Below are 18,393 nucleotides of genomic sequence, written 5' to 3'. Positions count from 1 at the left end.
TTGACGAGACTTTGAGTTATTTTGAAAAGCCGATTCAGATTCTTGATCGTAAAGAGAAGCAACTTCGTACGAAGACTATTCCGCTTGTGAAGGTTCAGTGGAGTCGTCATGGTATTACAGAAGCGACTTGGGAGACTGAATCAGATATGAGACAACGATTTCCAGAGTTATTTTCTTGATGTGAGTCTCCTTTAGTTTTCTGTTATCTGATATCTGTGATATGATTTGTTGATATTACTAAGATTTCGAGGACGAAATCGAGTCTTAGTGGGGGAGAATTGTAACGCCCGGAATTATTTAATTTTAATCCGAGAATAATTAATTTGGGAATATTTGGAGTTTTGATTTAAATTCTAATATTCTTAAATTGATTAGGATTGAATTTGAATGAATTGAGTAATTGAGGACTGAATTGCAATTTTTGAACTCTTGAGGGGCTAAAGTGCAAATTGTATTTAACTTATCAGAATTGAAGTTGTTACTCAGCATGTGCACGTGTCATTGGAAGCAATTTCATCAGATTCTTCAGCCAAGGAAAGAAGGAAAACCGAGAGCAAATGTCAAGAGAATTTCCAATTCATTTCTTTGTTTTCAAATCTTCATATCTTGGGCTACGATTATCCGATTTCGATTCCGAAAGATGTTTTGGAATCCTCTCGCCAAGACCTTCGATTTGATGTAAGTATCTTCTTTGTTCATCAAGGTTTGGGATTTCGAAAATGGCAGATATCAGATGTTGGTTTTGATTTGGTGTTGTTGAGCTTCTAGCTTTGTTAATCTTGAAGTTTGATTGAAGCTTGAGTTGTATATCTTGTTCTTATGCTTTCTTAGCTGTGATTCAATCTATACACCTGCTGATATGTTGGTTTAGAGGTTGAATAAGTGATATGAATGTTTGAAATGATTTAGAGATTTGCGGGAATCGCCGAGTTATACCGAAATGCCGTTGAATTCTTGAATTGAAGTGATTTGATATTGTTTTTGGCTTTGGAAGTTGCTGAACTATTAGATAATGGTTCCTTGTTTGTTATGCTATTGTCTCAGTGCATAAACAGGGCAACTCAACTCAAGAACGTCGACTTCGAAACCGATAGAAGATTGAACAAGGTTGGTAGAGTTTTCTTTGGAATTCTTGTTGAAGTTTGGGGTTGATCTTGAGCAGATTTTGAGTTATGCTTGGTGTGTGATCTTGTATAGATTTTGACAAGTTTGAAGACCTTCTAGACATCACATTTGAAAGGTAAAAGTGGACTACAATTTGATTGGGATTACAACTCGAGATGGTTTGTATCGAGTTCCCTCAATTCACATACTTGTTTGTTTAAGTGCTCTTATGTGCTTTCTTTTGATTACTTGAATAAGTTCTTGATATAATGAATGCCCTGATTATGTTACATGTTGCATTCATCTTGATGACTTATTCCTTTGAGTTTGAAATGAACGGACACGTTCGAATAGACGATTTGAGGGATTGTATATGTATGGCCTGGGTGGTTGTTTGAGCCTAGCGTCTGAGCTACATATATAATGGATTCAAAGTCTAGAGGAGCAAGATAGTAGCCCCACCTCGATAGGGTGTGTCGGTGGATTAGCTATGATATCTTCTTCTCGGGATCCCAATTGATGAATGATGAAAAGAACCTTGTTTTGAAAGCATGCATTGTATTTACTTCTATATCATGATTGTGATATTGATTATGCATGTTTAGTTGCTTTTACTGGGAAATCTATTTCTCACCGGAGTTATCCGGCTATTGTTTTGTTGTATGTGTCATTGCAATAGGAGGAAGTGGAACCGGGCAAAGGCGGACTTAAAGAACAAGGGATGAAATCGATATAGCGTGAGGATCCGAGTTAGGAGTTATGTGTGCTGTCATGAAGTTTAATGAGTCTTAATCATGATCATGTTTAAAGATACTTGTACAAGACTTGTAGATGATCTAGTTAAGGTCTTGTTGTTGTATTTAGAACTTGAGAAATGATGTAACTACTTGATTCCATCAGGATGTATCTTGATTTTGATATATGACAATGATCTTGCATGTTTATGATATTATGTTGATGTAGTAAAGCTTTGGATTGGTTTATTACTAGCATTGAAAGCATGTTGGAATGCATGGTAGTTGTTATGCTTGATTTCATCATGTCTAGACTTTGGTAGGAATTGATCTTGAACCAAATATGTGCATGATGGAGTATTTGACAGCAACAGGGAAATGTAATTTTTTTTCTGAAGCATTGGCTGGCGCACGGGCGAGCCCCTGCTCGCGCGCGCGCGAGCCAGGTCGCGACCTTCGAATTTGGAGGCCGGCGCGCGCGCGAGAAGACCTGCCGCGCGTGCGCCGTGTAATATGTTAGAAATTTTTTTTTTTTTAATTCTTTTGTTTAGACTTTGATTATTGTCTAACATGGTTTAATAATGATTAATGAGATTAATGAGAGATTAGAACTCGGGTCATCACAACAGGTGGTATCAGAGCAAGAAAATTCTGGACTTAGATAGACAATGAGTGGGGTAGATCGAGTCATCTGCTTTGCTTATTGATGATTTACGCTATGATTTAATTACGTGATTGAATTACATGTTTTAATTGATAGCATGATTTACTTTCAAGTAATGTATTACAGTATTGTATTTATTTTATTTGAAAGTATGAGTACTATAATTAACGACACATGTTTACTGGAATATCTGGAATGATTAGAGGCATGTGATTTGTTAATTATGATATGCTACCTGATTATCGGATTTGATTGGAAGCATGTCTTGATGTGTACTTCGATTCTTTATTTACACCTGAATCAGAACCGAGTCTTGATCAGAGGTAAGATGATCAGAGGAGGACTGAGATAATTTGATAATTTGGTATCCTAACCATTTTGATAATCAGATATGTCTCGACGACCAGGAAGACCTCCTCTTCGACCACAGGTTCCTACTCTACCACAGGTTCCTATTCCTCTGCCAAAACAGACAGTTCATACTCCACCGACAGTTGTTACACCGATAGTGCCTCGAGCTACTGCAGTGCCGAGTAATGAACAGGGAAGTACGTCAAGAGATATGACTGATATGACAGCAACTCCTATGGAAACACTTCTGAAACGTTTCCAATCCTACAAGCCGCCTACTTTGAAAGGTACAGAAAATGCTGTTGAATGCGAGGGATGGCTTGATGATATGGAGATGCTATTTGATTCACTTGACTACGGGGATGAACGGAGAGTTAGATTGATTGGGCACCAGTTGCATGAAGTTGCGAAGAGCTGGTGGTTCACTACAAAAAGAGCTTTGGAGCGTAGAGGAACTGTACTGACTTGGAATGTCTTCAAAACTGAGTTCTACCAACGCTTCTTTCCTGTGTCTTACCGCAAGGATAAAGGGGCTGAGTTTGCAAATCTGGAACAGGGGAATTTGAATATCGAAGACTACGTTGCAAAATTCTCTACATTGCTACGTTTTGCTCCACATGTTGCTGACAGTGACGAGGCTATGGCTGATCAGTTTATCAATGGCCTGAGTCCGGATGTTTTTACACTGGTGAATACAAGGCGACCGAATACCTTTGCTGATGCCTTGAACAGTGCCAAGGGAGCGGAAGCTGGTTTGATACAGCAGCGAGGAGCTTCGTATACCGCACATGTGACGCCCGGGGCTGAGGAGGCAGGGAGTGATCGCCGGTGCCAAGAGGTTGCACGGACAATGAGCGGCTTCTGGTAGGCTTCTAGGTGGAGGGAGACATGAATGAACCGATCCTGCCGGAATGAGAGGGGATTCTGAGACTGTGTAGGTATGGGACTACATAGTTGAGGAGAGCTTAAAAGATTTCATATGTACTGCTCATATCAAGAAGGTGCATCTTCTTTTCGGGAGCTCATCACATAAGAACTCCAAAGTTAAGCGTGCTTGACTTGGGGAAATTATAGGATGGGTGACCCCCTGGGAAGTTTCTCAGGGTGCGTGTGAGTGAGGACATAAGCACGCTGAAAAGACTAGTCTTGATACAGTGGGTCGTTACAAATGGTATCAAAGCCGACCTCTCTTAGTACGGTATGGTTCGGGGACGAACCAAGCGGAAGCTGGTGGGCATGTGACGCCCGGGGCTGAGGAGGCAGGGAGTGATCGCCGGTGCCAAGAGGTTGCACGGACAATGAGCGGCTTCTGGTAGGCTTCTAGGTGGAGGGAGACATGAATGAACCGATCCTGCCGGAATGAGAGGGGATTCTGAGACTGTGTAGGTATGGGACTACATAGTTGAGGAGAGCTTAAAAGATTTCATATGTACTGCTCATATCAAGAAGGTGCATCTTCTTTTCGGGAGCTCATCACATAAGAACTCCAAAGTTAAGCGTGCTTGACATGGGGAAATTATAGGATGGGTGACCCCCTGGGAAGTTTCTCAGGGTGCGTGTGAGTGAGGACATAAGCACGCTGAAAAGACTAGTCTTGATACAGTGGGTCGTTACAGCACAACCTCCGAGACAGTCACAACCTGCAGCTCCAACTCCGCAACAGCAACCTTTTCGATTTGAAGGTGGTAGTAGCTGTGGAAAGAAAGGGTTCTTGCAAGCAAGATGAAAACAGTTTAAGAAGTCTGGGAGCAGTTCTTCGAGTTCCAGTGGTACGAAGCAGAAGTCAGGAGTGTTCTGCAACAGTTGTGGTGGAAATCATCCAACCGATCAGTGCCGAGGTGTATCTGGGAGGTGCCATATATGCCAACAGACGGGTCATTTTGCAAGGGTGTGTCCTCAGAGAAATACTGGACAGGCAAGAGGTGCAGAGTCATCACGATCAGTGGCTCAACCTGGAAGACATGCCTCTTCTGTTCATTCTTTCCAGCCAGCACATCCACAACAGCAGACTCGACCAGGTGGAAGTCAGGCAGGCAATCAGCCTCAGAGACAGCAGGCTCATGTCTTTGCTTTGACTGAGGAGCAGGCACAGGGAGCACCTGATGATGTGATTGCAGGTAACTGTTCTATTTCTGGTTATTCTGCTTATGTGTTGTTTGATACCGGTGCATCCCATACGTTTCTATCTGCCAAATTTGTTGCATTGCATTCTTTGCCTGTTGAGTCATTACCAGTTGTAGTATCTGTTTCTTCTACTTTGGGGAGGGGTCTTATCTCGATTCAGATAGTAAAGAATTGTGTACTACAGTATGAGGGTAATGAGATTGAGATCGATTGTTTTGTACTTGGTATGTCTGATTTTGATTGTATTATTGAGATTGATATGCTGAATAAGTACAGAGCTACCGTCGATTGCTTTCAGAAGGTAGTGAGATTCAGACCTGAGATGGCTGGAGAATGGAAGTTCTATGGTAAGGGTTCACGTGCTAAGATTCCTCTTATTTCTGTATTATCTATGACCCGACTTTTGTAGAAAGGAGCGGAGGGATTTCTTGTTTATGCAGTGGATTTGTTGAAACCTAGCCTGAACCTGGCTGACTTGCCAGTGGTTAGTGAATTTGCGGACGTCTTTCCGGATGAGATTCCAGGATTACCTCCGTATCGTGAGATTGACTTCAACATTGAACTGATGCCTGGAACTGCACCGATTTCGAAAGCACCATATCGAATGGCACCAGTGGAATTAAAAGAGTTGAAAGAACAGTTAGAAGATTTATTGGCCAAGGGATATATTCGACCCAGTGTTTCTCCTTGGGGTGCTCCAGTTCTGTTTGTCAGAAAGAAAGACGGTTCAATGAGATTGTGTATTGATTACCGGCAACTGAACAAGGCTACGGTAAAGAACAAATACCCTTTGCCTCGTATTGATGATTTGTTTGATCAGTTGCAGGGTTCTTCTGTGTATTCCAAGATCGATCTGAGATCTGGATACCATCAGCTGAGAGTTAGGGATTCTGATATTCCTAAGACTGCGTTCAGAACCAGGTATGGCCATTATGAGTTTATAGTTATGCCGTTTGGTTTGACGAATGCTCCAGCTGTATTCATGGCTTTGATGAACCGTGTATTTCAGAAGTATCTCGATGATTTTGTGATTATCTTTATTGATGATATTCTGATCTATTCCAAGAATCTGATTGATCATGCTGAACATCTGAGAACAGTTTTGAAAACCTTACGAGCCGAGAAATTGTATGCTAAACTTTCGAAATGTGAGTTTTGGCTGAAACAGGTTGTCTTTCTTGGACATATTATATCTGGAAATGGTATTTCTGTGGATCCAAGTAAAGTCAAAGCAGTGATCAATTGGGTTAGACCGACATCTGTTCCTGAGATCCGGAGTTTTATGGGATTGGCTGGGTATTATCGTCGATTTATCAAAGATTTTTCCAGTATTGCGAAGCCAATTACTCAGTTAACTCAGAAAAATGCTCCTTTTATCTGGTCTGAAGCTTGTGAATCTAGTTTTCTTGAGTTGAAGACACGACTGACCAGTGCACCAGTCTTGACGATTCCTTCAGGTACTGGTGGTTTCACTGTTTACTGTGATGCATCTCATCGAGGATTAGGGTGTGTTTTGATGCAGCGAGGACATGTGATTGCTTATGCCTCAAGACAGTTGAAGCCTCACGAAACCAGATATCCGATTCATGATCTTGAATTGGCCGCCATTGTATTTGCTTTGAAGATTTGGCGACATTATCTGTACGGGGATCAATTTGAGATTTATTCTGATCACAAGAGTCTGAAGTATCTATTTTCACAGTCAGAATTGAATATGAGACAGCGGAGGTGGCTTGATTTGCTTAAAGACTTTGATTGTGAGATTAAGTACTATCCAGGGAAATCGAATGCGGCAGCAGATGCACTCAGTCGAAAGGTATGTTCTTTGTCCTTATCGACGATTGGTGTATCGAATTTGATTGAAGACTGTTGTCTGTCTGGGTTAGTATTTGATACGAATTATCAACCTCTTCGACTCTAAAAAATGCAAGCTGAACCAGCTTTATTGGTAAGAATTCGAGATGCTCAGAAACTTGATCAGAATATACAGAATTCGATTGAGAAAGTCAGATCAGGGCATGTATCTGAATACCGGGTTCGAGATGATCTTCTTTATGTTCACAATCGCCTTGTAGTGCCTGATATTTCTGATGTGCGACAACAACTACTGACAGAGGCGCATTGTAGTCGTTATAGTATTCATCCTGGAGGTAGGAAGATGTATAATGATCTGAAGACTCGATACTCGTGGAAGCCAATGAAGTCTGATATCACTGAGTTTGTGTCTCGATGTTTGAACTGCCAACAGGTGAAGGCTGAAAGGAAGAAACCGCCTGGTTTACTTAAGAGTTTATCCGTGCCAGAATGGAAATGGGATCATATTTCCATGGATTTCGTGACGAGATTACCTCGATCTTCTAGAGGTTATGATGCTATCTGGGTGATTATCGATAGATTGACGAAGTCTGCGTGTTTTATACCTTATCGTATGACGTACAGACATGATGAGATGGCAGAAATTTATGTCCGTGAAGTTGTCAGATTACATGGTGTGCTGAAGTCTATTGTATCAGATCGTGATCCTCGATTTACATCTCACTTCTGGCATAGCTTACAGAGTGCTTTGGGTACTCAGCTTCGTTTGAGCACAGCTTATCATCCACAAACAGACGGGCAGTCTGAGCGTACCATTCAGACATTGGAGGACATGTTGAGAGCTGTAGTGCTTGATTTTGGCACGAGTTGGCAAGATTCATTACCTCTTTGTGAATTCTCGTACAACAACAGCTATCAATCGAGTATTGGAATGGCTCCTTTTGAAGCTTTATACGGAAGAAAATGTCGATCTCCTTTGTACTGGGATGATATTTCAGAAGTACCTGACACTGGCCCTGATATGATACGTGATCTGACTGATCAAGTGAAGCTTATTCAGACAAGAATGAAGACAGCTCAAGATAGACAAGCGAAATATGCTAACATTCGACGTCGACCTTTGTCTTTTGATCAGGGGGATCGAGTATTCCTGAAGATTTCTCCTTTCAGAGGTACAGTCAGATTTGGCAAGCGAGGGAAGTTGTCTCCACGCTACATTGGTCCGTATGAAATTCTGGAGAAAATAGGCAATCTTGCCTATCGATTAGCTCTTCCTCCGGCGTTATCTGGAATACATGATGTTTTTCATGTATCAATGCTTCGAAAGTATCTTTCTGATGAATCTCATGTACTTCAATCTGATGAAGCTGAACTTGACGAGACTTTGAGTTATTTTGAAAAGCCGATTCAGATTCTTGATCGTAAAGAGAAGCAACTTCGTACGAAGACTATTCCGCTTGTGAAGGTTCAGTGGAGTCGTCATGGTATTACAGAAGCGACTTGGGAGACTGAATCAAATAAATCTCCTCCAAAATAAGCAAAAATTAAACATAGTTATGCGTTAATGCTTCTCGATTGCAAGGGGGAAACTAAAAAAAATAGGCACGAAAAAAGGAAAAAAAAAGAACTATACCTGGGGAAGATCCGCAAAAAAGGTTCTTATGTTAGCAGACAACTACGGTAATTTCCAGGAAAAATGAGGGATATGGACCTGGTCTTGGTTTTAATTCAATAAATAGACCTCTGAATAAAAAACATTATTTTCTCTCACCTACTTTTTCCATTCTTCTTTCCTCCTTTTTTTTCTTCTTTTCTTTTTGTATTTCTTCTTTTTTAGACTTGGGTTGACCCAAAGTGGTCGACCCAAGCAGCTGGGTCGACCAGGCTTGGGTCCATCCCAAACCATTGTATATATATTTTATTGTTTAGTATTATTATTAAAAATATTGGTGGCTTAGTGGTTAGAACCCAGGAGGAGGGAGGAGATCTAGGTTCGAATCCTGGAGAGAGAAGGGAGGGAAGATGAGAATTATACCTAATTGATTTTTTTCCAAAAAAATAAATTATGAAAAGACAAAACTACCCTTAATTTAGACCCTTTGACTGAATTAAAAAGTCAAGAGTCCATTTTATTGAATTGAAAATAAGACCAGACCTATATATTTAAATGACTCGTAATTTCCATGTGGTGGAAGCCCAAGTAATAAGTGGCTGGCTTCCTAATACTCAGCCGAAGAAGACAATAGTGAGGTTTACGGCCAATAGTGTGGCAGAACCATAATTTTCCATGCCTCTATAAAAATCACAAATTAATAGACAAATTAATCATGGAATCTGAATAGTAGGTATAAAAAAACCTCCGGTTGTTGCAGGGGGCGGAGCTAGCATTTTAGTTCAGTGTGGGCGATTATAAACCATAAAAGTAAAGAAAAACTAAAACAAAATATTCCAAAACATCAAAAAATAATTACCTAAATTTTTTTTCTTAAAAATTGTATCTATGTTATTAACTGTGTGAAAATGACTTTGTACTTTCTTCTTAATCTAGTAATGATACTCTTCTGATCAATAGTTTATTGTTAAAAAATTTCAAAATATTTTTTATTTTCAACTTATTTATTGAGACATTAGCTAGTGTCGAAATTCATACAAAATAAAAACAACATTAGATTTGCTCAATGTTGTTTGATTTTTTTTCTTTTTTTTATTCAGCACAAATCATCACATAATTTTAATATTTATATGTTATGCACATATGTCACTCAATTTTATTTAAAACTAAATATTATGTGCATGAAATAAATATGTGTCTACGTGGTTTCTTTGTTTTTTTAATTTTTTTTTGAAATATAAAATAAATCTATGTCGGATTTTTTTTTTTGAATTCCTAGATCTTAGTAAATTTTATGTATTTATTCTCATGTTGATTTGTTTGTATGATGTGATTATCCAAAATTGTAAAGCCTATTTCATTATTTGATGGGTTGTAAAGCCTATTTCTTTTTTTTTTAATCAATTGTAAAGTATATTTATACTAAAGCATATTAGTCTTTTAACTTTTTGGCCCAAATTATATAAGTTTTTTTTGGGCCTCAGTGTGGGCAGCTGCCCACACTGGGCCTACACAAGCTCCGCCCCTGGGCTGTTGAGAAGCAACATTCCAGCCCAGTCGCGACCTTTTCCTCGGCCTTTGATGCATCCGCAACTCCATAATGCGCTCGATCCCTATTACAGATATGAAAATCAAATCCCAGAGGAAACAGAGAAATTCTATAGAGAAGAGGGAGAGTCCGAGATGAATACAAAGATTTTTAGAGAGTGAAAAATATTTGGCAAAATTTTGTATGCAGAACTCAAATACTTTTTCTTCCCGGGTTTTATTTTAACGCGTAAGATTTCTTGCTATAGTTCTGTGACACATAAAGATATCTCGCTATGATTTAGCGACGCTAAGCTGTGAGCACATAGCCAAATGCGCTCATTTTGCGATGCATTACCTTTGTTTGGTCGCCAAATGACCCAAAATAAAGGTGGAAAAATTTCCCCCCACTATTTGCTCTTTGGCGACATTTAGCTCGTTTTGCGTCACCAAATATAACCATGTAGCGACACTCCCCGCTCTATGCATCTTGTGACGATCCGAGTTCTAATCTCTCATTTAATCAAATTATCATAATTAATAGTCAAGGAATCAAAGACTAAACAAAGTAAAAAAATTTTTTTTTTTTTCAAAAACAGAGCACCTCGCTCGATCGGTAAAAAGTTACCGATCGAGCGAGCACAAAGGCCCAACTCTCGGGTGCAACAAAATGGTGTCCTCGCTCGATCTGCAACAATTCACCGATCGAGCGAGCCATAATCTTCAAGTTTTCTGTCCCTGCAAAAATGGCCTTGCTCGATCCGTGACATTTCTCCGATCGAGCGAGAGCATTTTCCAGAAAAAGAACAGAAGAACTTTTGCTGTCAAAAACGAGTTCCTTCATGCATTTATCATCTACTATCAACTCATACAAAGCCTATCCCAAATCATAAGCTAACATGAATTCTAACATGATATAAGTGGATAGAATTGAATCATAATAAATCCTTAAAATCAACTCCAAATAGGCTCACATAACAACATGGAATAGTGTATACAACAACAAGTCCAATTCTAAAAACTTATTTACATTATCACCAGTCTTGCATACAATATTAAAACATCAAACTCATAGCCAATATGTCTTGGTAAAAATAGCTATAACCAGTTCATGTGTTTGGACTCAACACTATCATTGACAGCACAAGAAACCATCTATACTCGAATCATCACGCTATTCTCTCATCCCCTTGTTCTTCATGTTCGTTTTTGCCCGGTTCCACTCTCGCCTATTGTCATGACACATACAACACAACAATAGCCGGATAACTCCGGTGAGAAATAGATTTCCCAGTAAAAGCAACTAAACATGCATATAAAACATATATCAAACTCATGATATAAATAAAGACAATGCATGTTTTAAAACAAGGTTCATCTCTTATCTCGTCGGTTGGGATCCCGAGAAGAAGATATCATAGCTAACCACCGACTCTCCCAATCGAGGTGGGGCTACTTACCTTACTTCTCTAGACTTTGAAGCCACTACATATTCATTTCAGATGCTAGGCTACGTCAACCACCCAGGCCATACATATATAATCCCTCAAATCGTCTATTCGAACGCTTCCGTTCATTTCAAAATCAAAAAATAAGTCTTTCAAGATGAATGCAATATATATCATCACAAGAGCATTCATTAACATCTAATACTCATTCAATAAATCATAGAAGAGCATAGAAAAGCAATTAAGCAAATAAGTATGTGATTTAGGGAACTCGATACAAACCATCTCGAGTTACAATCCCATTCAAGTAGTAGTACACTTTTACCTTTCAAATGTGAGGTTTAGGATGTCTTCTAGCTTGTCAAAATCTGTACAAGTATCAACCATAAGCCTTAACTCAAAATCTGCTCAAAACCATACAACTTGAATGTAGAATAGCTTCAAACCTTGTTCTTCTTCTATCGGTTTCGAAGTCGACGTTCTCGAGTTTACGTGCCCTGTTTATGCGCTAAAATCACAGCATACAAACCAAGGAATCATCAGCTAATAACCCAACAACATCTTAGTCCAAGAAACAATAGCAAATCACTTCAAATCCTAAGTTCGACGGCATATCGGTATAACTCGGCAATCCCGAACGCAACTATAATCAATCTAACATTCACATCAGCTGTATAGGATTCAAAACACCATAATCCTCAACATATCAGCAAGCATATACATCGAATAATAGTTGGGAAATCATAAGAACATGATATAATAATCATTCCTCAACCCAACTTCAATAAAACAAGGTATAGAAGCTCATCAACACCATTCCATACACAAATCTGATGTCTGTCAATTTCGAATTCCCAAACCCTGATGAACTAAGAGAAAAATTACATCAATTCGAAGGTCTCGTTGCGAGGATTCCAGAACATCTTTTGGAATCGAAATCGGATAACCGGATCAAAAGATATCTCAATTTGAAGATGAAGAATGAACTTGGTTTCTTTGCTCTTGCACTCTCGTTTTCTTCCTCTGATTTTCTGATAGAAGTTGATGAATCACACGTGAATAAGTTTAGGAATAACAAGTGTCCAGCTCAAAATAAGGATTTTGCACTTTGGCCCCTCAAGTTATCAATAATTGCAATTCAGTCCTCAATTTCTTATTTCATTCAATTTCAATCCTAAATAATTTAAGAATATTAGAATTTAAATCAAAACTCCAAATATTCCCAAATTAATTATTCTAGGATTAAAATTAAATAATTCCGGCCGTTACACATCTCCAAATGTCAAGATTCTTGTAATGAATATATTAATAATGTTTGTAGAGTACTTAGACTCACTATACTTGATTGATGCAGTTGGAATTGATAAGTAAGTGAATTAAAAGCTTTGGTAGAAAGGCTGAAGAGTGCTAGAGGCGAAGACATTGCATGACACGACTGTTCGAATATCTGGCGTTTCAAAGCGAGAATAATTTTTATATATTTATTGTTCTTTTGTTATTACACAATTTTCATGCACGACCATTAAAATTTGGTGTTAAAAAAATTTTAGATTTAGTATTTTCAATGACGGTCTCGTGACAATGGGTTTTAATGATTTTATGATTTTAACATTTTATGTTGTTTATTTCATTATAATAGTTCTATGATTGGTTTCATGAATGTTTTAAAAAATATTTTTTGCACTAATTTTATTTTATTTAAACTCATGTTTCGTCTGCTTTTCTAAGATTTTAATTGTCAGTTCAGGTTTTCTATGTAAGTAGTAGTTTTGGCGTGACCTTATAAGAACCGGTCGTTGACTGTAGGGTTGCATCCGTTTTTTCAAATGTTTTATGCACGTTAGAATCATTAGATTTTTAATTTTTATTTACATAGATTTTAATTTCAATAACAATTTGTTGAACTTGCAAACACGATGCATATCATGCACTGTTGTATTTGAAAATTTTCCCCACACTTTTTTGCATAATTCTTGAAAAAATGTATAAAATTACGGGACGTCACAATCCATATTGTAGAAAATGAGGAAATAATATATATTCTTGAATTTCACAATGAGATGAATAAACATATATATACAAGTTGAGCTAGATACACAATCACCAATCTAATATTTTCCTAATCTAAAGGATCGCATGAATATCTGCAGAATCAAACCAAACAAACTAGAAGATCACAATAATATATTTAAAATATGTTTATCTTATCAGGCCCGCTCAAGATGGTGATCCGCAGGAGACACCAATCTTGATGATTCAATTGTGTAGACGCGACCGAGGTAGGGGCTTTGTAAGAGCATCTGAATCAGCTTTTAGTAGTAGTGGAAGATTGGTCAGTCCCCATCGTAGTAGGCTTCATCCAACTACTTTGGAGGCATTGATGTGTGCTCGTCATTGGTTATGGAATGATTTGAAAGGTAGTTTTCTTAATTATATTATATTTTAATTACTATGTATAACAAAAATTTACATAGTGTTTTGTTTATTGACTTTATTTTTGTATGTACTTCGACTGTCAATAGTTTATCGGATTGTCCAACAATTCTTGATGAGTAAGGAGATGAAGATCACGAGGAACATGTTGACCACTATGACATTATCCAATTCATTTTGATGTTTTGGTTGTAGCTTTGTGTTTGGACTAATTTTATTAGATTACGAGGTGTTTATTTTGCAAACTTATGATTGTGATTTTACTTAATACCATGGATTTTTTATTATGTTTACTTTAAGAATGACATGAATTGGTCACTTTCTTTATTTTGCTTCTTTGCAAACTTTACCGACTTTTATTTTCTCCCATTCTGAGCGGGTTGGCGGGTCCAACCCGCATTGGACCCGCCGGGTTTTTAGGGCGGGGCGGGGTAAAAGGAGACGGGGTGGGGCATGTCACGAGTAGGAATTCCTCTAGGCGGGGTGGGTCCTGGGTTGGGAAAAATCCGCCCAAATCCGCCCCGCTGTCATCCCTATGTTCAAGTATATGTGATGACCGTTTGCTTTTTCTATCAAATGACGATGACATTATATTTGCATATATGCTTATCACGTGTCACTTATTTGCAATGAAAATTCAAATTCTTGTACGCTACAAATATGCATGTCCAAGTATCCATAATCATATTTAAAATCGAACCGGTCGTTTCGACCGCGAACCAATCACGAGTCTGATCCGGAGTAATCCAAAAAATGTTTTCTCGATCAAACCCGGTCAAGAACCGATCGGACCGTCCTTGAACCGGTTCACCAGTTCATCTAATGTTTTTTTCAAATAACTTTTTTAAAAATTTAATTATTTTCTATATCCCTTAAAAAATTATTTACTATATTTAAAATTTAAAAGTTTTATTTTTGGTTACATATATATAATTATTTGGTTTCAAACTTTTTAAATTTTAGTTGTATTTGAGTTTATTTTGATTTATAAATAAATAAATAATAATATTTTATATTTTGATTATATAGATGTTGTTGTTTAGATTTTAAACTTTGGTAAATATATATTATTATATATATACATATTTAATGTTTTTAAAATTTAAAATATATCAATTACTATATATATTATATTATATTTTATACAGTATAGCATATTCTAGTCCGACCGATAGAACCGTTTTTTAAGAGTTTATCTCTTCGATTATCGGTCCGATTATGAAAATACTATCAGTAATAACCAATTGTTTTTTTAAACCAAATTAATGATAATAACATCATGCCCACATGCATTTTTATCAAGTGTCACTTATGTGAAACGAAAATTCAAATTTTACAAGCCCTTAATTAATATACATATCCAAATATCCACGATGACGAATTATTTTCTACCAATTGTTGAGGACATCATACTAGCATGCATGTTTTTCAAGTGTCAGTTATTTGCAACAAAAATTCGAATTTTTTCAAGCCCCAATACGCATGCATTTTCAAGTATCTAATATGACTGTATGATTTTTTCTAAACAGCCAAACATCACAAGCACATGCACATTTATCAAGTGTCAATTATTTGGAACACATCGTACTTACTTGCATGGTTAACATGTGTCACGTTTTGCAAAAAAAAAAAATTGAATTATTGCAAGGCTCTCACACACATGTCCAAGTATTTGGGTTACCAATTGCTTTTTCTTCCAAATGGCTACATCACCCCAAAGGACAAACTGAAGTTGGTAAGTGCTAACATGAAAATTATACATTGTTGTAATAAGATTAATAGATTATGGATATTTAAGATTTTTTTAAAATAAAAAACCGATAAGTTCAATAAAATGATATTAGGAAATAATAATAATAATAATAATAATAATAATAATAATAATAATAATAATAATAATAATAATAATAATAATAATAATAATAATAATAATAATAATAATAATAATAATAATAAAATCAAAAATTTGTTCTCAATCCCATTATATTTACATGCATGCATATCACGTGTCACATATTTGCAACAAAAATTCAAACTCTTGCAAGATCTCAAGGCACACGTTCAAGTATCCGCAATAACCAATTGTTTTTTTTCACCAAATGAAGATGACATCATACTAGCATGCTTTTTTATTATTATTATCAAGTGTTTCTTATTTGAAACAAAAATTCAAATCCACGTCCAAGTATCCACGATGACCAATTGTTTTTTCTACCAAATATTGATGACATCATACTTGAATGCATGCTTGCTTATGTTATCTTCTCTTCTCCTCAAAAAAATGTTACTTATTTGCAACAAATGTTCGAATTTTTGCAAGCCCTCAATACACATGTCCAAGTGTCCGTGATTACTGATTTATTTTTCTACCAAATGGCTAAACAACATTATACTTGCATGCACGTTTATAAAGTGTCAATTATTTGTAACAAGAAAATCGAATTCTTGCAAGCCCCAATACACATGTCAAATATTCGCGATGACTGACTACCTTTAACATCATACTTTCTTGCATGGTTAACAATTAACATGTGTCACTTATTTGCAGAAAAATTTGAATTATTGCAAGGCTCTCATACACATGTCCGAGTATTTTGGATTACCAATTGCTTTTCTTCCAAATGGCTACATCAATCAAAAGGACAAACTGAAGTTTGGTAAGTGCTTACATAAAAATTATATATCGTTGTAATAAGATTACATAGATTAGGGATAGTAAAAAAAAATTTAAAAAAATGAATCGATAAGTTCCATAAAATGATATTAACGAAGTAATATTAATAATATTAAAAAATTAGATTTCTCAAGTCCATCATATTTACATGCATGCTTATCACGTGTCATGCACTTATTTGCAACGAAAATTCAAATTCTTGCAAGCCCTCAATACACATGTCCAATTATCCGCAATGACCAATTGTTTTTTTACCAAATAAAGATGACATCACTCATGACTCAAGCCGAGAATAAAGGCTGGGTCGAAGAAGCATATATATCGCTTTGAATGGATACCCTACTTTGGCTTCAACCTTATGAGCATATCTTTGTACATCATACTAACACGTATTTTCTTATCAAGTCTCACTTATTTGGAACGAAAATTCAAATTCATGCAAGCCGTTTATACACACGTCCAAGTATCCATGACGACCAATTGTTTTTTCAACCAAATGTTGATGACATCATGCATACTTGAATGCACGCTTGCTTATTTTTCCTTCTCTTCTCATCAAAAAAATTATTGTTACTTATTTGCAACAAATAATCAAAATTTTGCAAGCCCCCAACACACATGTCCAAGTATCCGTGATTACTGATTTATTTTTCCAAATGTCTAAACAACATATATACTTGCATGCACGTTTATCAAGTGCCAATTATTTGTAACAAAAAATTGAATTCTTGCAAGTCCCAATACACATGTCATATATTCGCGATGACTGACTGCTTTTAACATCATACTTTCTTGCATGGTTAACAATTAACATGTGTCACTTATTTGCAGAAAAGTTTGAATTACTGCAAGGCTCTTATACACATGTCTGAGTATTTTTCTTTATTACCATTTGCTTTTTCTTCCAAATGACAGCATCAATCAAAAGGAAAAACTGAAGTTTGGTAAGTGTTGACATGAAAATTATATATCGTTGTAATAAGATTACATAGATTACAGATAGTTAAAATTTTCTTTTAAAAAATTGGAATCGATAAGTTCAATAAAATGATATTAACAAAATAATAATAATAAAATTACAAAAATTATATTTACATGCATGATTCTTATCACGTGTAACTTATTTGCAACAAAATAAATTCTTGAAAGCCCTTAATACACGTATCCAAGTATCCGCAATGACCAATTGTTTTTTTACCAAATGAAGATGACAACATACTAGCATACGTTTTCTTATCAAGCGTCACTTATTTGCAACGAAAATTCAAATTCATGTAAGCCCTTAATACACACGTCCAAGTATCCACGATGACCCATTGTTTTTTCTACTAAATGTTGATGACATCATACTTAAATGCATGTTTGCTTATGTTCATTTATCTTCTTCTAAAAAAATTGTTACTTATTTCCAACAAATGTTCGAATTTTTGCAAGCCCCCGATACACATGTTCAAGTATACATAATTACAGCTGATTGATTTTTATATCAAATGGATAAACAACATATATATTTGCATGCACGTTTATCAAGTGTCAATTATTTGTAAAAAAAATCTAATTTTTTCAAGCTCTAATACACATGTCAAATATTCGCGATGACGGAATGCTTTTAACATCATACTTTCTTGCATGGTTAACAATTAACATGTGTCACTAATTTGCATAAAAAATTGAATTATTGCAAGGCTCTCATACTCGTGTTTGAGTATTTTGGATTACCAATTTTTTTTTTCAAATGGCTGCATCAATGAAAGGACAAACTGAAGTTTGGTCACGTGTCACTTATTTGCAACGAAAATTCTAATTCTTGCAAGCCCTCAATACACGTGTGTCCAAGTATCCACAATGACCTTTTTTTTTTACCAAATGAAGATGACATCATACTAGCATGCATTTTCTTATCAAGT

General features: G+C 36.4%; 1 long non-coding RNA gene across 1 annotated transcript; it reads left to right on the top strand.

Annotated features, from left to right (window-relative positions):
• The first annotated feature begins 306 nt into the window (after positions 1-306).
• On the top strand, positions 307-1,457 carry LOC140877361 (uncharacterized). The gene is made up of 3 exons (XR_012149271.1): positions 307-678; positions 1,045-1,107; positions 1,198-1,457. It is a non-coding gene; the product is annotated as an uncharacterized lncRNA (long non-coding RNA).
• The last annotated feature ends 16,936 nt before the right edge of the window (positions 1,458-18,393 follow it).

The sequence above is a fragment of the Henckelia pumila genome, chromosome 2 (assembly GCF_033568475.1).
Source record: "Henckelia pumila isolate YLH828 chromosome 2, ASM3356847v2, whole genome shotgun sequence".
In the NCBI taxonomy this organism is placed as follows: Eukaryota; Viridiplantae; Streptophyta; class Magnoliopsida; order Lamiales; family Gesneriaceae; genus Henckelia; species Henckelia pumila.
This window is presented reverse-complemented; position numbering and strand designations above follow the sequence as displayed.